Source organism: Plectropomus leopardus, chromosome 12, assembly GCF_008729295.1.
Source record: "Plectropomus leopardus isolate mb chromosome 12, YSFRI_Pleo_2.0, whole genome shotgun sequence".
Classification (NCBI taxonomy): domain Eukaryota; kingdom Metazoa; phylum Chordata; class Actinopteri; order Perciformes; family Serranidae; genus Plectropomus; species Plectropomus leopardus.
Genome location: NC_056474.1, coordinates 33,798,515 through 33,821,326, shown reverse-complemented (window position 1 = coordinate 33,821,326; position 22,812 = coordinate 33,798,515). Strand labels below are relative to the sequence as shown.

The window sequence follows — 22,812 nt, the reverse complement described above, 5'->3', positions numbered from 1 at the left end:
TAGCAGGATCAAGGACAACTTTAAATTTAATTTTTTAAACTATATTTCAAAAAGTGATGAAAAAAATCTACCTTGTTCCTTGTAATGATAATTATAGTAGCAATAATAATGATAGTGATGTTAATAATAACAAATATAATAATAATGATAATAATACACATCATCATCATTATAGTCGTATTTATAGATGGTTAGTCATAATTGTCAGTTATTAAGAGATGTAGTAATAACAAATTCCACAATGACGGTACTGTTAGTCGTGATTTAAGTGATGATATAACAAAGTAAATAAATATATATACAAACAAAAAAAAAACAACTGGGTATATCTCAGAGATGTAGGTAAGTGTTACAGTATATTAGTGTGTTACTCTGGTAGTACTACCACTATAAGTAACTATTACTAGTTATTTAACCACAAGATCCCGAGAGGGAGTTTGTTAGTGGTTTCTTTCCAAAATTGTTTTATGGGTGAGCAGTTCAAGATTACATAAATGTAGTAGTATGTAGTGTTTTTAGGCCAGAGTGAGCAGTTTCCAGAGTCTAAGAGGTCTGTTAAATGCATCTGTTTGACAGTGATGTTTGTTCTATGGTTGACATTGTATGGTATGAGTTGGAGGATTGGTTTATTTGTCATTGTAAATGTGTTTGTACACATTGTGTTCCAGCAGCCATTGCCAAGTGATACTGATAGATCTTTCTCCCATTTTGAGATAGGTCTTTTTTTTCTTCTTTTTTTGTCTATTCTTTGTCAGTTTTGATGAGTTTAAAGAGTTTTGAAAGGATTTTTGTTGGTGTTATGAATTTAAATATTTTGTCTATTGGTGTGGATGTTTGAATATTGCATTGTTTTAAGTTTACATTGACTGTCCTGACACATTTGACTTGTTTTATGGTTTATGCTGTGCTTTTGGACTAGCTCCTTTAAAGGGTATGAAGGCTGGGTTTTGCATTATGTGTTGAAGCTGGGTCATACCTTTGTCTTTCCATGTAGTGAGATTTAGTGGGTATTTTGTCCTGAAGAAAGTCTTGATTGTTCAATAGTGGTGTATGTTTAAAGGGTATGTGTGTTTTTTGCATGATTTTATGACAATTTTCCACTAGGCTTTTGGGACTATAGCTATAATAGCATTTTACAGCAGTGGTGCTTATGAAGGGAGAGGATGCAATATGTAATTCATTGCTTTGTTCTATGTCTGTTCAATCAGTGGGTCCATGTCATTATAGTCTGTTGACTGGCCAGAAAATAGTTGACAAAGTTTGGTGCATGTAGTTGTCCAACATTTTGGGGTTTTCTTAGTTTGGGGAGCTTCTTTTTCAGTTTCTTATATGTCCAGTAGAACTTTGTTATTATTGAGTCTAGGGGAAGTGAACCATGTGGAATTTGGGCAAAATGGGAACTGAAAAAAGATAGTTTATGTTGAGCAGTGTTGTCATCTTAGTGACTGCTATTCTTCTAATTGGAGAGTGTGATAGATTCATCCATCTTTGACTGTTGTGCAGAGTGGGTCAAAATTTAGGTGTAATAGTTCTCACAGTTTTGGTAAGATGGTAATACCTAAGTATCTTATGGTGTCTGTGGGAGGAGGAATTGGTGATGCAGGATCACAAACAGAGGATCCCAGCTCTTTATTGAGTGATGTAATAGTGCTGATATTGATTAGTTGATAGAGCAATTTGAGATTTTAGAGAATTTCCTGAACGGATTTACGTAGATGAGATGTTACGTCCACCAACGAAGCCACAAGCTCCATGCTGTCACTCCTCAGAAAATCCAAGTACTGCCTAGCTTTGGCATTCTTCTGTTGGGACAAAAACATCTCCAGGCCTTTCCTGACAACCAAAAACCTTTCCAGGACCCTTGTATTACACAGCCACCTCACATTATTACAGAGAAGTATAAACCTACAAATTAACACAAATATCGTGGAAATTGGGAAAAAAATAGTTGTTCAACCAATCTAAAAGAGTCCCATTTAGTCTGGCAGGACGGTGTTAAATCATATACAAAAAAGGCCCTCTACTATGCCAGAACAAAGTATTACTCAGCGTTAATTGAGGAAAATAAAAACAATCCCATGTTTCTTTTTAACACTGTAGCGAGGCTGAAACAGAGACACAGCTCTATAGAGCCCTGTATTCCTTCACCCCTCAGCAACAATGGCTTTTCTTTAATGATTTAATAATAAATTATATAAATAAATAACTAAATTTCCACTGTTATGTGGATGATACGCAACTGTATCTATCTATGGCCAGATGAGGCCGGTCAGTTATCGAAACTACAAGTGACATGCTAAGGACATAAAAGCCTGGATGAGATGCAGTTTCCTGATGTTAAATTCAGACAAAACTGAAGTTATTGCACTTGGTCCCTAACACATCAGAAACTCTTTTTCAAATTTTTCTAGATGGCATTGCCTTGGCCACCAGCGTAACCATGAAGAACCTCTGAGTTATATTCAATCAAGATTTTTCTTTTGCCTCTCATGTAAAACACAAATCAAGGACTGCATTCTTTTACTTGCTTAATACTGCAAAAACGAGGCATATCCTGTCTCAAACAAATGCCAAAAAAATAGTGCACACATTTGTTACTTCTAGGCTGGATTATTGTAACTCCTTATTATTGGGTTACCCCAACAGCTCCCTAAAGACTCTCCATCTGGTCCAGAATGCTGCAGCACATGCACTAACGGGAATAAAGAAAAATATAATATTATAAAATATATAATAAATACAATATTTCTCCTGTTTTAGCTTCTTCTTCGAACTGGCTCCCTGTGAAATCCAGAATTTAATTTAAAATCCTTCTACTTACTTACAAAGCTCTAAATGATCAGGCTCCATCATATCTTTCACAGCTCACAGTTCCCAATCATCCTTCAAGAGCACTGCGCTCTGAAAATGCAGGGTTACTTGTGGTTCCTAAAGTCTCCAAAAGTAGGATGGGAGGCAGAGCCTTCAGCTACCACACTCTTCTTTTATGGAACCATCTTCCCTTTTCAGTCTGGGAGGCAGACACTGTCTCCATTTTTCAGAGTTGACTTAAGACTTTCCTCTTTGATAAAGCTTATAATTCGGGCTGGCTCTGGATTGCCTTGGACCAGTCCGTAGTTAGGCTGACATAGGTTTAGTTAGCCTGGGGACTTTCTATGATACACTGAGCTACTCTGTCCTTCTCTTGCTGTCTTTATCTGCAAACACTCATGTCCTGCATGACACAACCTACATGACACTTCATTTACTCTCTCTTGCTGTATCATAGATCTCACAAACAATTTGTTTATTGACTCATAGGGAGATTTTAATTGTGGAAGTTTTGTTGCCTTTGTATTTTGAAGAGAATGCAGGCTGAAATGTCTGTGCTTTGTGTCATAGTATCATCTGACATTTCCACTCTTCATGACTCCAGCTGTCTCTTTCCAAATCAAACAAATTGACTTTGTGCTGGATTGGGGCAATATGAATGCATATTACTCTGTCTCTGCCTTCTCTCAACGTAATGTACACTGATGCCAAAGTCTTGCTTTCTTGTGCCCGCAGGATGGAACATGAACACCCGTTAGCTGTTGGCTAACTTGCTAATTTTGAGCGGACGCCTATTTAGCAGACCACTGAACGCTGACATGTGATGACTTCATTGTCATATGCTGGCTGTCAAGGTTGCCATGACAACGATGTCAAACAGGGAAATTATTAAATTTAAGGCTTAATCTCAGGCCAGGATCGCTGTAACAATCTTCATATAGACTAGATTTTAAAAAACAGAATATTTATTGATAAAAAATATAAACTTTTTTTTTTTTAGTAGGAAATGTTTACTTCATCACATTGTATTATTGCACTCCTAATACGATATGTGGGCTGGGTCTGGATTTACTTGCTGTCCAGTTTGGATCTCAATGGTGAGTTGTACAGTGTCTTGAACCCAGTTGATAAATGAATATCCAAACCCAAATTTGTGTACTGTTGTAAATAAAAATGTCCAGTTGATTCATTTGAGACATTTTTTTTGCATCTAGCTCAGCTATTATGTTTTCCTTGTTAGTCTGAGTTGTGTGATGAATTATAATGGGTAGCCTGCGTGTGTTATTGCATGCGTCAGCCTTTTATAAAACCTTTTTGAACGATGTGTACTATAAATGGAGTGTCTGTTTCAAGAAGACTTGCCAACACACCCTCCTAAGACACAACTCTGGCAACTGGAAGCTCTGTTTTGCAAAACGTGAAGTTAGTGACACCAGCGGCCATAGTCAAATGCATCCCCAAAGCCAGAACAGGTTGATGTTGAATCAAATTTTAAACTGCTGGCTAAGGCTAAATGTAGATTTGATAAAATCATAATTCATCCCTAATTCATAATTCGGTAGTAATGTCACCAGAGTTCACTAAAATTAACATAGACTCAGTGTGTAGATTTGCAAAAATGTCATCATTTAACCGCTGGCTGTCATGGTGGTGTCCCGCAAACCATGTGGGCTTCTTAGATAATTGGCTAACTTTCTGAGGAAAACCTGGTCATGTCAGGAGAGACAGCATTCATCCTACTTTAAATGGAGCCACTCTCCTCTTTAGGAATCTGGCTGAGTTTATTCAAGTTGGGACCAGGGAGTGGAGTGGCAGTCTTACACACTTCTCTGAGCGTCCTCTAGTACAATCACACACACATAGTTATTGATTTCTGCATCCAAGCCATCAACTTGTCTGTTAGACCCCATTCCAACTAGGCTACTTAGGGAAGTTTTACCCTTAATTGACAATTCTTTATTCGATATAATCAACGTGTCTTTATTAACAGGCTATGTACCGCAGTCCTAGTAGAAATCATTAAACCGCTGGATTGACCTCTTGAAGCCCATTGTCAATCCAGAGATTTTTAGGAAACTACAGACCGATATCTAATCTCCCTTTTATTTCTAAAATCCTTGAAAAAGTAGTCGCTAATCAGCTTTGTGACTTTCTTCAAAAAAATAGATTATTCAAGGATTTTCAGTCAGGATTTCAGGAGTTCATCATAGTACAGAGACAACACTAGTAAAAAACTACTAATGACTTATTGATTGCCTCTGATTAAGGACTTGTCTCTGTAGTAATTTTATTAGATCTCAGTACCACATTTGATGCCACTGACCATCAAATCCTTCTGCTCAGACTGGAACATTTAATTGGCCTTTAAGGAGCGGCACTAAGCTTGTTTAAATTATACCTATCAGATCGTTCTTAGTTTGTTCATAAACTAACCTATTGTTCATTTTCTGATAAAAGCACCAAATTTGGTACAAATTTTGTTTAATATATTTAGAGGAAATCTGGATATTGGGCCACTGTAGATTGGCACTGACATGACCATGTCAGCCATTTTCCAAAATGTCTGCCTGCCGTTGCTGGTTTACATATTCCCACAAAACAAGAGACAATGCACTGCAAATCTTGTGAAAACGAAGCCAACATTCAGTAAGTAATAACCAAAGCTTTTATTATAAATATTCAAGTATAAAAAATACCCCAAAAAACAAGTGTTACGCTATAAAAAATGAAGAATTACACTTCTGTAATTGAACATTGTAGTCTCGTTCTAATAAATACCAGTAAAACAAAAAATAAAAGTAACAATGTAAACATATTTTTCAGAGTATGTCAGTGACCTAATAAGGCCTCTGTTTGAGGACATGTTGGAGGAGCCCTGCAGATGCACAGATGAACTCAAACAAATCCTCATCCCAGAAAACTCCAAGAACCTTACAAGACAAGACATCTTATCTGGCATACAACTCAAGACGGGGCGGCGATCCTCACACATCTTCCCAGGTATTCCCAACACCAGCTAACAAAGTTGCAAGATGCAAGATATCTGTAACATCTGAAAGACAGAGAGAACATCATCATTTCACTAAATAATTGATGTCTTCCTTTTTTCTGTTCTACAGATTTTGCTGAATCCAGTGTGGAAATTCAAGTATGACCTGTATGACCTGTGAAGAGTGTTGGGGGCGTGCAGTAAAAGTAACCTGTTAGTAACCTGAGTAGTACATTACATTTAAGCAGTAATTGAGCAATTTAACTGTATGACAGATTTGTGGTAATATTACTGCAGTTACTACGTGCAGTTACTATGGGCAGTAAGATGTTACCACCAGATAGCAAGTGTTGATATTTTCTTAGCATTTTTCGACCCTTTGACATTTTTAACACCTTGTTGGACTTTTTCAGTTTTTTGGGTGAAAGTAATGCAAAAGTAGTATTCTGCATTACACTGCACAGAAAGTAATATTGTAAAGAAACTTCCCTGTAAAATGACAGTTACTAGTAATATGTACTGCATTGTATTTTGAAGTTACTTGCTTAACACTGCTTGTGAAGTTCAAAAGAACAAAACTATTAATGATATTTATTTGTATTTTTTTCTTTTCAATTGTTCTTATGGATACAGTGCACATTATATTGAAAATAAAATTCTTTATTTTTCCTGACTGATGTGATTTTCTTCACGTCTTCACGTTCCTTCACGATCATGTGTTTGTACAGATGGAGATAAAATAAAAGTATTCCATGTAGTAACACACAGCTTTTATAACAAGAAGAAAAACTTACTCTTCCTCTCTTCTCATACATCCACAGTCTGCTCTGTGGATGCTGTGGATGTTTTGTGGGCATTCAGTTTGGTTTGAGGCTAGGATGATAAGTCATGCATGATGGAGGACTTTGCTCTCGATTCATTCCTTATACAACCTAGTGTGGAAAAAAGAAAAACAATTTTTGAAATGAACAGATTTAGTCAAGAATGAACATAGATAATTTCTCACTATTTTGTTTAACAGGAGTAATAATTATACTATTGGCAAAAGACAAATACATGTTCTCTAAACTACCAGATATTAAAGTCTGGGTAAAGTGATAATTAAAATGTGTTCTGAGTTTGTCACATCACAGAAAGATGTTATTAAACACCTGACCAAATTTGAATAACCAAAAAAATATGTAAAAGAGGGTCTCAAAATTATGAAAAAATGTACAGTATTCTCTGTTATGAAATCCTGGGGGTGTGTCCACTGGAGGAGCAGAGGTCACGCCCAGTTGGGGGACTATGCTAATGATGCTTCTCACTTTCATACAGTATTCATTGTCAGGGGCGGGGTTATGCTAAATATAGCTCCATTGCATCGTCAAGCTATGATTTAGGCCCACCCAAAAAATCTTCAAACAGGAAAATGGTGAAAAAACAGTAAACCCTCTAACTCCGCAATTCAGGCAATTCAGGACTATATGGTAAAGGGTCTTTGTAATCTGTTTTCAACAATCAATTTTCAATTTTTAGAATGTGTTTTGAAACAAATTTCTGAATTCACTTTACCCGGACTTAAATTACCTCTTAAAATGAATATAGTTTATAAGAGGTTTATAGTGATCAAAAAGATTTCAGAATACTTTCTGTCATAGATAATTCTATAGAAATCTCACCAAGATTGTGTGGGAAAGATTATACTGTCTTTACAACAAACATTTTCAAGTAAAAAGTAATCTCCTGCAGTTTATATAACAGAGTTGTTATGTGCAAGCAACAAACCAGGCGTCTGTGAAATGACACTTTTCTCTGTAAATGTAGTTTACGCATTCTCACAAATAAGTCTCCTTCAGCAGGCATTCAGTGCACTCCTGCATGATAACCAGCGGTGGTGCAGAAACAGTTTATAGTTGTTTGTTAAACAGCAGAGGAAACATTTTATCAGCAACTTTACCATTGGTATTTCTTTTCCTCTTCACTGGGCATCTTAAGCCATTTTCCACATGTGCACCTACTAACAAGGAAGTGTATTAGAAACTAAGTAAAAGCGGAGCGTGAGTAAAAGAAAAAATCCACCATATGATTCAACAGTGGCTCTGATAATTGTTTACTCACCATGCAAAGATGATTTGCAGAAGTCTCTGTTGCGGAGGTTCGCGCTGTAAACTTTCATCATCCAGACCGTATTCTGGATCTTACATGTAAGGCTGTGTCTCAAAGGTCGCCATGTCCGAGTAACAACAACAGACTACTGCTGCGTTCCGAATCTCATACTTTTTCTTTATACTTTTAGTACGTACTGCAGCTGCCCTTACAAAGTACATACTGTTGCATGCAGTATCCATACAATTGAAACACACTAAGCCATTTTAAGGGAACATTCGTTCAAATACTTGTTGACATTTTTTTACTCATTTATCCATTTAGCTTCGTGCAGTGATAGTATATTAACATATTAATTGTACACACGAGTCGCAAAACATTATTAGTACTTACACTTGAATGCCCTGCCATCTGTCATTGTGGTGTCTGTCGTTCCATCTAACAAACTGTCATCCGTCAGTAAGCTGTCAGATGTTTGTGCTCTCTCGGCTTGGTTTGTATTCGCACAACACACTGTGACGTATGTGACGTATCATCAGCTGTGCAGAGGATTGTGGGTCAGAATAGCTAGAAAAACATGCTGGCTTGCACACTGCAAAATGCGGCCGGATGTAGTAGGACATCCTGGTATTTCTGGCAATCTGCATTTCACATACTTCGTACTAGGACATATAAATCTTTTCTTGAAATAGTATGGTAGTATGGGTATTAGAACACAGGGTACGTTAGTTTGTCTTTTTACTGTTTGCAACCAGAACTTCTGCATCAACAGATGCCTCTTCTCGGGTGGCTTCGGCAAGCCGACCAATCAGCATAATGGGCTAGGAGGGAGGCAAGTATGGAGCGGCACGGAGGAGAAGGAAGCTGAAAACAACAGTCTCAGAGCTCTGCTGAAAACAGGGCTGAGGATTTCAGTACAGTTTTCTGAAGATCTGGAGTTTTTTCTGGATAGTGAATGATACAAAGCTGCTCCACTAGAGTTCGAGATCAATATTCAAGATACTGAAAATGTGCATAATATGTCCTGTAAGATAACAATCATGACTGGATTACTGAATTTCAGGGCTAAAGAAAAATACTATACTTGGTGCATTGATCCAAGAGCTGGAATGTAACATACAAGTACATTTACTCAAGGACTATACTTAAATACAAGTCTAAGGAACTTTTATTGGAAATATTGGATTGTTTAGTTTTGTATTATTGATAATTGATTTTGCTAAACACTTTACAAATTTTTGCACACAAACCATACAAAAATATACAAGTTCAGCTAAAAAAAATGTTGATTAATCAGATAATTACTTTGCAGCATTTTTTATAATAGTGTCGGTCATTTTTCATGCAAAAAATCATGCCATGGTTTCAGCTTCACATATTTATGTAAAAGAACTTGTTGCTTTTCCTTTAAATTATTTTAATTCTTTTGATTTATCTAATTTCTTTAAACTTTTTTTGCATGCTTACCTTTACATTTAATACCTTTTACAGTGTGGTATTTGTACTTTTTACTTAGGCTTTGTCTAACTAAAGAATCTGAATACTTCTGATGCTGACACAGCAAATGTTTTGTTATTGCTGGTTTTTGTTTTTCCTGTAGATTTTTCACCAGTACTAACACTCAAATTTACTCCTTTTAAGTTTATTCAACAGTAAGCCTATGTCAGTTTCACTACTGTAGGAGTTCTTCTTACAGCCTTTTTTAGTGTCATGTCTCAAGTCTTGTTCATGTGTCAGAGTCGTTGCACACGTCACTAAACCTGGCCTTATATTGTGTTTGGGGGCATTACCTTTGCTAACAGATTACTTATGATCAATGGGATTCATCATTGAGCAAATCTAGTCAGAGCAGATTTGGATGGTTAAGAATGTTTGATGCATCTTGAGTTGACTTCTCATATATTTTCTCTTAGCAGAAAATTGAGAGAATATATGAGAGAAATTTAAGAGAATGTTGCTGCATGGGGCCAATGAATGTCATTCATAATTACAATATAGCTTGATCACAACATGTTTATATTCCTTCTACCCAGTATCTGAATGTATACTGTACCAAGAGCGACACGTGGCAGCTGAGTTAGTTTAGCCTATTCTTCAAAACAATAACAACAACAAAAACATAAAATTGTTTATAATTTGCCTTTTTTATCAAAACCAATTACAACTGCAATAGCCCTACCACATAGGAGCTCAGCCAATGTTTTGCAACATGTGATGAAATGAAAAAGCAGAAAAATAAAAGCTTAAATCCCTGGAGAGCTAAATTACTTTAAATGTTGTTTCCACTAATCTATAGTTCCATGCACTGTCATTTACTTAAACATTGTAACAAAGGACAATACTTTGAACATAGTAACATAGACATGTAAAAGTAATAACATCTATAATTGCTCAGGTGACATTTGAAAGAATGACTGAAAGGATAAAAGGTGAGCTGTGAGTTGGCAAAGTGAGTTGGCTGGTCTTCAGTGGCATTATTGGTATCAAGCGCTAACTGCCAACTGAAGTTTGCAGTGAAAGCCCACAGCTTATATACCCACAGGTGATCTGTTGCCTTTAATACTCAAAATAGAAATGCTTGAAATTGAATGGGGGTGTCTGTAAACATGCAAAATTAAGTGCATTCATGAATAACATAAGTAACAGGGCCATTACATATAAAACTCATCTGCGCCACATTTGCTCTAGTATCCACAATATGACAAAATAACAGAACAGTTTTCACTGATTCACGGTACAATATAATAAAAATACATTATAGTCCATAGAATTTTTATTGAGTGTAAACGGTAATTTAAGAGAAGCCATGAGGTTTGTTGATAAATTGCATCTTGGTAAGGACATGCTATGAGTTAAGTGATAGTTTGTGTGTGTTTATTTGTATGTGTGTGTTTTGTTTGTCATGTCTGCTCCTCTGCAGCCTCTCCTCACACACCTCTCTCCTAATCAGCCTGATTTCTTCCACCTGCAGTGCTTACCTCTCTCTCTCCCTCTGCCTGGCTGTACCCTTGTCAGCAGTAACCACCCACCTCCACCTGTTGCTCATTTCCTGTCTCCGCCTATATAACCTGCCCTGTGTCTCACCCTCAGTGCCAGATTGTTCTTTGTGATGAGAGACTTTCCAGCATTCCGTTCCTGCCTGCTTGCCTGCCTGTTGCCAACTCTGTCCGTCCCTGACTAACCTGCTTCGACTCTGCCCCGGTGATCCGACCTGCCTTCCAATTCCCAACACTGAGTGTGATCTGTGCCTTCCTCCCTCCTGCTCCCTGAGACGGGAAGGAATTAAGCGAGCCTGCTCTCCGGTGAGATCCGCCATCGTTGGGGTAGATTCCACTGCTCTACTCGACTCACCTATTCTGCTCTTCCGGTGAGTTCCCCGCCCGAACCACGTCATCGGTTCGGCCAGCTCAAAGGTTCGACTCGGCGGATCGCCAAAGTGGACTTGCATTCCTTTTGACGTTGTAGAGACTGTGATTTTGCTCACTTTTGGTAATAAAGCCTCTGAAAGACTCTGTCCAGTCCCTGTGTTGCTTTTGGGTCCAACCACTAGCCCTGACAGTACAATCTGGCCAGTCATGGACCCAGCACACACACCGTCTCCACTCGATCGCCAGGTTGGAGGGAGTCCTCAGGCAGCACGAGGAGCTCCTTTCTGCTGCCGCTGCTGAAGCCAAGATGGCGGCTGAGAGACACGAGCGGTCCCTTGACGCTCTCTCACTCCAACTCCAGCAATTGGCGATCCAGATCGGCAGACCAGTGATCCCTCCACCTGCTCCAGCTCCCGCTCCACTTCTCCCTGCTGATGCTCCTGAGCCCCAGGTGGGCACCCTCGAACGCTATGACGGGGATCCAGAGACATGTGGCCTGTTCCTTACAAACTGCTCCCTTTTGTTCTCCCTGCAGCCACACACATTCGCCTCGGAACAGGCGAGGGTGGCCTTCACCATAAACCACCTAACCGGACGAGCGCGGCTGTGGCTCTCTGCCTCTGTTGTCCTCTGCCTTTGAACCCCTTCAGGGGGCTACCATATTCACCAAACTAGACCTTCACAACGCTTACCACCTGGTCCACATTCGAGAGGGAGACGAGTGGAGGATAACATTCAACACCCCCACCGAACACTATGAGTATCTGGTCATGCCCATTGGCATGACCAACGCCCCTGCCGTCTTCCAAGCTCTCATAAACGATGTACTGAGGGACATGCTCAATAAATTTGTGTTTGTTTACCTGGATGACATCCTGATCTTTTCCCAGTCCCATGAAGAACATGTTGGTCACGCCCAGTCTATCCTGCAGCGCTTCCTCGAAAACTCACTCTTTGTAAAGGCTAAAAAATGTGAATTCCACGTCTCCTTAGTGCCATTTCTGGGATTCATAGTGGGTGAGGGCAGTCTGCAAATGGACCCTGCCAAGGTCTCTGCTGTTGGTTCCTGGCCTGTTCCTGACACCCGCAAGCAGTTACAGCGATTCCTGGGCTTCACCAACTTCTACCGACGTTTCATCAGAAATTACAGTTCGGTGGCAGCTCCCCTCACTGCCCTTACCAGCTCTAAGGTCCCGTTCCGGTGGTCTCCTGCAGTCAGGTAGGCGTTCCAGAACCTCAAAGACCAGTTCACTTCTGCCCCCACCCTCCAGACTCCTGACCCGGACCGGCAGTTCGTGGTGGAGGTGGACGCCTCGGACACAGGGATTGGAGCTGTCCTTTCTCAACGGGCCGCATCGGACCAAAAGCTCCATCCCTGTGCCTTCTTCTCCCGCCGCCTGTCCCCTGCCAAGAGCAACTATGACATTAGGAACCGCGAACTGCTGGTGGTGAAGGAGGCCTTGAAGGAGTGGCGTCACTGGCTGGAGGGAGCCAAGGAACCCTTCCTGGTGTGGACAGACCACAAAAACCTCCTGTCAGGCCCGCTGGGCTTAGTTCTTCACCCCTTTCCACTTCACACTCTCCTACCGCCCAGGCTCCCGCAACATCAAGCCCGACGCTCTGTCCCGTCAATTCCAGAGGGAGGAAGAACACACCGGTGGTCCTGCACCCATTCTTCCGTCCCCATGTGTCGTCGGCTCTGTAACCTGGGACATCGAGGAGAGGGTGAAGTCAGCCGCCGAGGCCCAGCCGGGTCCCAGTTCCTGCCCCTCCGACCGTCTGTTCGTCCCTGAAACCCTGCGGTCGGAGGTCATCCAGTGGTCCCACGCCTCCCGCTTCGCCTGTCACTCTGGCATCAAACACACACTGGACATTATCCGTCGGCGGTTCTGGTGGGCCTCTATGGAGGAGGAAACTCGAGACTTTGTGAAAGCCTGTCAAGTCTGCAATCAACACAAGAGCTCCCACCAGGCCCCGGCGGGTCTCCCCCAGCCCCTTCCCATTCCGCACCATCCTTGGTCCCACATTGCCCTGGACTTTGTCACCGGTCTGCCCCCCTCTCACGGCCACACCACCATCCTCACCGTTGTTGAAAGATTCAGTAAAATGGTCCACTTCATCCTGCTCCCCAAATTACCCTTAGCCAAGGACACGGCCCAGCTTGTGCTCCTCCATGTTTTCCGACTCCATGGCATCCCAGTGGACGTGGTTTCGGACCGGGAACCCCAGTTCTCCTCGGCCTTTTGGAGGGAGACATTCAGTACTGAGATGAGCCTTCCCTGCTTATGGGCTGTACTGTAGGTTTAGAGGAGCTGAGAGGACAGCAGGCAGACAAATAGCTTTTTTCAGACTAACACATTTATTAGACAACAGTAGTTCAGGTGGGCTTCAGATTTGTTTATATGTGCAATAATATGTGCAATATATAAATGTTACACTGAAGTTCCGTGGTAGAAGTTAAGATCAGAATGCCAGTGTATTTTGTTAAGGTAGAGTTTGTCATTTGTTGCATTCAGTATAAGAGGCACTTAGTATTACATTGTAACATTGTAAGACATTGTAAGCGACATTGCCAAACAGACATTAACAACAAAGTTTATGGCTTAGACTTCCAAAATAGAAGGTCCTGACCAAACAAAGGCTCTGAGTGGTGAAAGAGAGAGAACATTTTAACTGGAAAATATCTGTCTAACTGAGGGGGAAGGCACCCCCTTAAGACTTGAAAATACATTGTGTAAATGGCTTTAGGGTATGATATAAAGTGTTATATGCCATCACAGCCCTCTGTGTCCAAATGGAATTGAATTACATTTCATCATAATTAAATTTTTCCTGATAAGCTTTCTTTGTGATCTGTGCTTCTGAAAACGTAGTCACCCAATGGTTCATTATATGTGCATTTGCAACCTGAGTTTTAAATACCCCATGGGAGCTTAAATTGTTTAAAACAAACAAATTCTGATGGAAAAAATCCAAATCTATATGAGCACCTTTCTACAACTTATATTAAACACCATATCAAGTCAAATGGACCCACCTATATTTTAATTATTACACTTCTGGATAATCAATAGGCTTCCTGAGTGTAGGCCAACTAATGGCAGAAAAAAAGGATGTATAAAAAGAGCACTTCTCCAAAAGTGCATGGGTGGCCCACCACATGTCTCCACACAAGGCAATATTCTGAAAGCTCTTTTAGCTTTCACAAAGTGGCTGCTGTTCCCTCTGGGATATACATGAAAAAATAATAAACAGGGGGATATAACTGCAGAGATTTTTCTGAGGGCAGCACTGAAGGGAAGGTTATTGCTTCACTAAAAATCTGTTTTTGTCAGTTTGGCTTGAGGCTGGTATTAGAAACAGCTGTAAAATATATAAAGAAAATTTCATTAGGAATCACTTACATCTAAATTTGACCTCCAGAATTGTTACAAGCCATTAGGTCTGGTATTTAACTTTTATTGGAGTAACTTGGCTGCCATCTTATAAAATCCTACCTAGGTTAGGGTTAGGGTTAGGGTTATACATCCTTACCTTGAGGCATCAGTGTGCTCCATGAATTTAACACACTCTTATCCCAAGCCATCACATATTGCTCCTTTGCAGTGGACTACATATTACGCTCTAGGCATCCTTCTGCATCTGCTATTGACATTCCGGGATGCCACTAAAGTCATGACAACAACAGCACATGGTGGGATGATGCTGAAGGTGGTTTATGTTGAGGCAACAAAAGCACATGGCAACCAATGCTGGGATGTCAGCAAACACACATGCTAGCACAGATGTTTAGGACTGGGCAACAAGGACCTGATTAGGTTTAGACAAAAGAGGCACATGTTAAGCTGCAGAAAAAAGACATTCCATTCAGAAAGGAAGCGAACACTGGACTGCTGCATGAAAGTCCAGGGATTTGTTAGATCAACCTACCACCCATCCCTCCCGCCTCATTCTGACTTTCATGCTCTTCATATTACGCCATTACCAGCAGCATTTCAACCTGAAGCCGTCCAGTGGCATATAATGTGGACACGACAATACCACGCTTTCAACTGACACTGATCAGTTATGCTGCCATGGTAGGTGTCGTCAGTCTGTCCAATGGCGTATAATAACACACCACAATTTGTTCTGTCTGGCCACATTCTCAGCTGGCTCCATCCAGCTGTGTATCATGCGGACATGAAAAGGTGGCTTTTGGCGTCAGTATCTTTCACTAAAATCACTGCAAAAGCATCAGTACTTGATGACAGGTTGCCGCGACAAGGATAACTAAAATGTCATTGGTTCACGCGAAAGGTCACTGACTGACTGTCACCATGTGATGGCTTCAGAGTGAGACTGTGTTGATAAGGTCAACTGGAAGAAGGTCCAATAACAGCTAACTGAAAGAGGGCATGTTGCCACCCTCCGTGGTGGAGTTGGACATACTTCAGTAAAAAAATCGATTTTCCCCCGTGCTTTTATGCTGGGACAAGGATAGTAGTCCAATTAAATCACCTAATTTAAGCTATAACTGTAGCTCCACTTAACTGTGCATGGAAGACACTGACACATTGATTGATTTGTTTATTTGAGTTTCCTGCACGACAATTGTGTCCATATGGACTTAGCTATGATGGCTGACAGCGGCAACCATGATGCCAATAGACAAGACACAAGCAAATTAAGAAAACATCATTAATTTGAAAACATTTGTGCAGCATTTGGAGAACGCACTCCAAATCCCACAACACAGCACATCACAAAAATACACAGGAATACATCGCAACACAAAGTGTTTCCACAGGACACTTAATAGTGATGCACACAGATGATTTTTTAAATTTATGTATTTTTTATTTTATTTTATTTGTAAAGTGACTTTAAATTCCAGTAAAAGCACCATATAAATACAATGTATTATTATGACTTTTTGTACTGCTTGTTTTATACAGTCTATGGTTACTGGAGTCAGATATCCGTCAGTGGTGTTAGAAAATGCAAATGTAAGTGTTTACTGCAGTCAAGCCAACCTCAACTCCACAAAAGACAGTTTAATGAGTCCCCATGTGTGTAAGAGCTGACTTTAAAAAAAAAGCTTCAATCTAGTGGATCACTCAGTCTGTCCTGTGTAAATGATTAAATAAATTAATGTATTACCATTTTTTTAATTTCAATTCATTTGTCTTTTCTATTTATTTGTGTATGTATTTGTACTTATGTAGTTATTATTTATCTTTTTTTCATTGATTACTTTATCTATTTATTTGTTTATGTATTTATTAATTAAATTATTTATATATGACAGACTGACAAACTTGTTAAATTAATGTAAATCATCGTAAATAGGCTTTTATTTTTAATTCAGCAATGCCTATCATATAAACAAAATCATATAAAGTTTGTCTTTTTGGAATGGAGGTTGACACAACTGCAGTAATAAAACACTTACATTTTAGCTCATTTTCCAACACCACTGACGAATAGCCAACTCCAGCAACCATAGACTGTATTAAAAAAGCCAGTAACATAAGTCATCTATGTGCGTCACTATTAAGTGTCCTCTGGAGGCACTTCTGTTGTGATGTAGCGTGTTTTTTTAATGTGTTATGGTGTGGTCTTTGGAGCATCTTCTCCAAATGCTGCGCACAAGTCTTCTAATTGATTATGCTTTCTTAATTTGCTTGTGTTTTGTCTATTTGAAAAGTGGTTGCCCCTGTCAGCCACCATACAGGACACTGTACAACAAGAAGAAGAAGAATGGCCATACAACCAATAATAATAAACAGTCCCACAAATTCAAAAAGAGAGCATTTCAAATTCAAGTTGGAAACAGTTTTCTCTGCCTTAGTTGCCAATCCTTCAATCTTGCCAAGACTCATTAAAAAGAGCCAGCTCCACATTACCTTCAGATGCCCAAAGTAAATAAGAGGTTCTTTTACTGATTATGTTATCAGAAAAGTCACTGTACATGGGGTAATGGAACATAAAATAAATTTCATCCTTAACACGGATCACAAAAACACATAAACACTGCTCATCAGGAATACCCTTATGTCAGCCTCCCTTAATTGTTACTGGTTGGGTATACGTTCTTTACTGGGCACACAGGGACCTCTATCCTTTCTGTTAAGAAAAGGATCTGGGTAGTTATCTTTGATTTTCAAACGGATTATCATCTTTGGCGTATTCCAGATCTCCTCCTTTCACTGTTGTTTTTGTGGCTCTTTAGTAGTGTTACATATGTCCACCCATCCATTTTGTCCGCTTATCCGTGGCCGGATCGCCGGAGCAACAGGTGGAGCAGAGCATTCCAGACGTCCCTCTCCCCAGCAACACTTTCCAGCTCCTCCTGGGGGACCCCAAGGCATTCCCAGGCCAGACGAGATATGTAATCCCTCCAGTGCATTCAGGATCTGCCATGGGGCCTCCTGAAAGTTGGACATGCCCGAAACACCTCCAGTGGGAGCAGCAGCGGCTCTATAAGCTCCTCCTGGAGGTCTATGCTTCTCACCCTATCTCTTAGGCTGAGCCCAGCCACCCTGCAGAGGAAACTCATTTCTTCCGCTTGTATCCGCGATCTCATCCTTTTAGTCACTACCCAGAGTTTATGACCTTAGGTGAGGGTTAAAGCGTATATGGACCAGTAAATCAAAAGCTTTGCCTTCTGGCTCGGCGCCTCCATTCTACCCTCACTCCTGCACAAGACCCTGAGATACATGAACTCCGTAGCTTGGGGCAGCAACTTTCCCCCCACCTAGAGGTGGTAATATAATATATATGTATATATATCACACAGCAGATTTTTCCTGAAAATAAAATGTAAGCCAGATGAAAAACATATAAAGAAATAAAGCTTACAACACTGAACTCTAGTTCTACTAGTATAGGTGAAGCTCTCCACTGGACTTTTGGTAATACTCCTCTAATCATGAGCGTGCATTCACACACTAAGAACAGCAAAAATGTAGCCAGCCAATTTGGACATTCTTGCCCGAATACGTGCAGACATTACAGTATATAGGAAGGTGGATTCCCACTGTCAGAAATTCTACACACTCTTCAGTAAACAGCGTACAAATGACAGGGCCCCTAGGTAGAGCACCCAACCTGAGCTAATAGAACTAGGGTTACAGAGCCCATCCTCTACTGGACTATTTGAGAACAGTGGGTGGAGTCCAACAAATAAGTGCCCTGTCATGACATAACAATGACCCAGCCACACTCATCATATAAACAACTAAAGGTAAGTCACAGTAGCCCACCTACTTCTTCTGCCAAGAAGGCGAGGGCCCCAGCCAACCTAGTTGGTAAGCTACCAAACTGGGTTGAGTGTTCCAAAGACAAGGGGGTCTAAAGACAAGCAATAGACACCCAGGACACATTTCCCGGGTCATCCAGGAGCATGGAAACATGTTGGTGTATCAATCCAGAAGCAGAGTCACGTACAACACAGTCAACATACACCCAACCCTTTCCATCATTCTTGTATCAACAGACCCCCAAATGGAGCTCAACATGTCCAAGAGATAAAACCACATGAATGGCAGGGTGTATACCATGATGTTGTGAGACATGTCCTCGACACTCAGCCCAATGAACAAAGCCACTGACACCAAAGGGCAGTAAGTTTAAACACTGTCTTGGCTGGAGTCATCACAAGCAGCAAAGCTGTCTTAAACGACAACGCCTTCAGAGAGGAGCACTCAAGAGAATGGTAAATGGTAAATGGACTATACTTCTACAGCTTTTTCTAGTCTTATTGACCACTCAAAGCGCTTTAACACTACATGTCTATTCACCCATTCACACACACATTCACACACTGGTGGCCGAGGCTACCGTACAAGTCAAGTCAAGTCAGTTTTATTTATAGAGCCCATTATCACAAATCATGGTTTGCCTCAGAGGGCTTTACAGTGTACGACATCCCTCTGCCCTTAGACCCTCACATCACCCAAGGAAAAACTCCCCAAAAAGAACCCCTGTAACGGGGAAAAAAAAGAGGAAGAAACCTCAGGAAGAGCGGTAGAGGATAGTGAGGGATCCCTCTTCCAGGACGGACAGACGAGCAATAGATGTCGTAAATAGCAAATGAAATACAAATCATGGCAAAAAAGGAAAGAGAAAGAGAGAGGGGGAGAGAGGGTGGGGGAGAGAGGGGGGGGGCACAGCAATAATAGAAACAGATGTATGTCATATTACAATAATGGTAGGTGTGAAATTAGTAATTGCTCTCTATGATGATGTTGAGAGAGATGATAACAGTCTCATGCATATGTGAAAGGGAGTTGTCCAAAGGCAAGATCACAGCATCAGCGCAACCAGGACCAGACCACGATCAGGGCGAGCGGGGGGCACAGAATCAGTACAGCCACAGCACGAGCACAACCAAAGGCAGGGTCGCAGCATCAGCACAGCTATCACCACGGTCAGGCACAGTCAAGGTTACGGCCAGGATCCAGGGAAACTAGGAAACAAGGGAGCAGGAACGCTCCCGAGAGGCAACAGGATTAGCGTAGTGCAGTTCAACAGACCCAGGCTCCGTAATCGCGAGCCCCAGGTAGTGAGAGTACCACATGGCTATCACAGAGCTAAGCTAAGCTTGCACATGGCAATGCAGTTAACAGACATGCATGATTTCTGATGGCGGCATTGAGAGAAGGAAAGGAGCTCAGTGTATCAGGGGAAGTCCCCCGGCAGGTTAAACCTATGTCAGCCTAACTATGGGCTGGTCCAGGCAGCCTGAGCCAGCCCTAATTATAAGCTTTATCAAAGAGGAAGGTCTTAAGTCTACCCTTAAAAGTTGAAACGGTGTCTGCCTCCCTGACCGAAAATGGAAGATGGTTCCATAGGAGAGGAGCATGGTAGCTGAAGGCTCTGGTTCCTAACCTACTTTTGGAAAATTTTGGGAACCACAAGTAACCCTGCGTTTTCAGAGCGCAGTGGTCTTGAGGGTTGGTAAGGAACTATGAGCTATGACAGATAAGACGGAGCCTGACTATTTAGAGCTTTGTAAGTAAGGAGGAGGATTTTAAATTCAATCCTGGATTTCACAGGGAGCCAGTGCAGAGAAGCTAAAACAGGAGAAATATGATCCCTTTTCTTGCTTCCCGTTAAAACACGAGCAGCAGCGTTCTGCACCAGTTGGAGAGACCTAAGAGAGTTGTTGGGGCAACCAAATAATAGGGAATTACAGTAATCCAGCCTAGAGGTGACAAATGCATGTACTAATTTTTCAGCATCTGTTTGGGATAGGATATGTCTAATTTTTGCGATGTTACGCAAGTGAAAGAAAGCCGTCCTTGAAGTTTGTTTTATATGGGAGGCAAAGGATAAATCCTGGTCAAATAAAACTCCGAGGTTCCTTACAGTTGTGCTAGAGGCCAAGGTAATGCCATCTAGAGAAATTAAATTGTTGGAGCTTCTGAGGTGTTTTGGGCCAAGAACAATAACTTCAGTTTTGTCTGAATTCAACATCAGGAAATTACGGCTCATCCAGGCTTTTACATCCTTAAGACATGTTTGAAGTCTAGATAGCTGATCAGTTTCATCTGGTTTCATAGATAGATATAATTGCGTATCATCAGCATAACAATGGAAATTTAAGGAATGTTTTCTAATTATGTTGCCTAGAGGAAGCATATATAAAGTGAAAAGGATTGGTCCAAGCACCGAACCTTGTGGCACTCCAAAGCAGACCTTTGTATGTGCGGAGGGTTGATCATTGATGTGAACAAATTGGGAACGATCTGATAAGTATGACTTAAACCAGGCTAGTGACGTTCCTTTAAGGCCAATTGAGGTTTCAAGTCTGTGCAGTAAGATTTGATGGTCAATGGTGTCAAATGCCGCACTGAGATCTAATAGGATTAAAACAGAGACCAGACCTGTGTCAGAAGCGATAAATAAGTCGTTATTAATTTTTAATAGTGCCGTCTCTGTGCTATGATGAACTCTAAAGCCTGACTGAAAGTCCTCGAATAAACTGTTGTCTCGGAGAAAGTTACAGAGCTGATGAGCAACCACTCTCTCAAGGATTTTAGAAATAAAGGGGAGATTAGATATCGGTCTATAGTTAGCTAAAATCTCAGGATCGAGAGTGGGCTTCTTTAGAAGAAGTTTAATGACAGCTACTTTGAAAGACTGGGGTACATAACCTGTCAATAAAGACGCATTGATTATATCTAATAAAAAGTTGTCTAATAAAGGTAAAACTTCCTTAAGGAGCTTAGTTGGGATGGGGTCTAGCAGGCATGTTGATGGCTTAGATGCAGAAACCAAAGTATAGAGTTGATGAAGGTCAATGGGGGAGAAATGGTCTAGATAAATTTCGGGCCTTGCTGCCATATTCAGGCTATCTGAGTTCGGGGTCAGGTCAGTTGAGGGTAAGAGGTGATGGATTTTATCTCGAATAGTTATGATTTTATTATTAAAGAAATTCATAAAGTCGTCACTGCTTAGGGCTGAAGGAATACAGGGCTCTATAGAGCTGTGACTCTGAGTCAACCTGGCTACAGTGTTGAAAAGAAACCTGGGATTGTTTTTGTTTTCCTCAATAAGTGATGAATAATAGTTTGCCCTGACATGGCGGAGGGCCTTCTTATAGACTTTAAGACTGTCCAGCCAGACTAAACGGGACTCTTCCAGTTTGGTCGAACGCCAATGTCTTTCAAATTTTCGCGATGTTTGTTTCAATTTGCGAATCTGGAGGTTAAACCATGGGGCTAATTTTCTTTGTTTCATTATTTTCTTCTTGAAGGGTGCAACAGTGTCGAGAGCTGATCGCAGTGAGCCAGTAGCATTATCGATGAGACAGTCAATTTGGGAATGACTTAAGTTAGTAGTAGTGTGCTCAGGAGTTGTAAGACATGGTAATGATGTCAAAGCAGAGGGAATTAGTTTCTTAAATTTAGCCACTGCTGAATCAGATAGACATCTAGAAGAGTAGCTCTTACTGAGAGGCTTGTAGTCAAGTAATAAAAAATTAAAAGTTATCAAATAATGGTCTGACAGAGCAGGAATCTCAGGAAAGACTAATAAATCTGCAATATCAATGCCGTATGCAAGGACTAAATCGAGGGTGTGATTGTAGCGGTGGGTGGCTTTATGTACACACTGACTGAAGCCTATTGAATCCAAAAGTGTGGAGAAAGCAGAACTAAGGCTGTCACTATTAACATCCATGTGAATGTTAAAATCACCTACGATAATAATTTTGTCTGATTTGAGCACTAAACTTGATATAAGCTCAGAGAACTCAGATAGAAATTCAGAGTATGGGCCGGGGGCGCGGTACACTATGACAAATAGAATTGGCTGTAGAGTTTTCCAGGATGGGTGAGAAAGACTAAGAAAAAGGCTTTCAAATGAATTTTAGTTTAACTTGGCCTTAGTGTGAATTGCTAAGCTTGAATCAAAAATAGCAGCGACTCCCCCTCCTCGGCCAGTGTCCCGCGCAACGTGACTATTTATATGACCAGGAGGAGTGGATTCATTCAGGCTAACGTACTCTTCAGGACAAAGCCAGGTCTCAGTGAGGCATAATAAATCAATATGGTTATCCAATATTAA

At 40.8% G+C, this 22,812-nt stretch overlaps 1 pseudogene; it reads right to left on the bottom strand.

Annotated features, from left to right (window-relative positions):
- LOC121951860 overlaps window positions 1-11,204 on the bottom strand; it is a 71,304-nt pseudogene extending 60,100 nt beyond the window's left edge.
- Window positions 11,205-22,812: the final 11,608 nt, after the last annotated feature.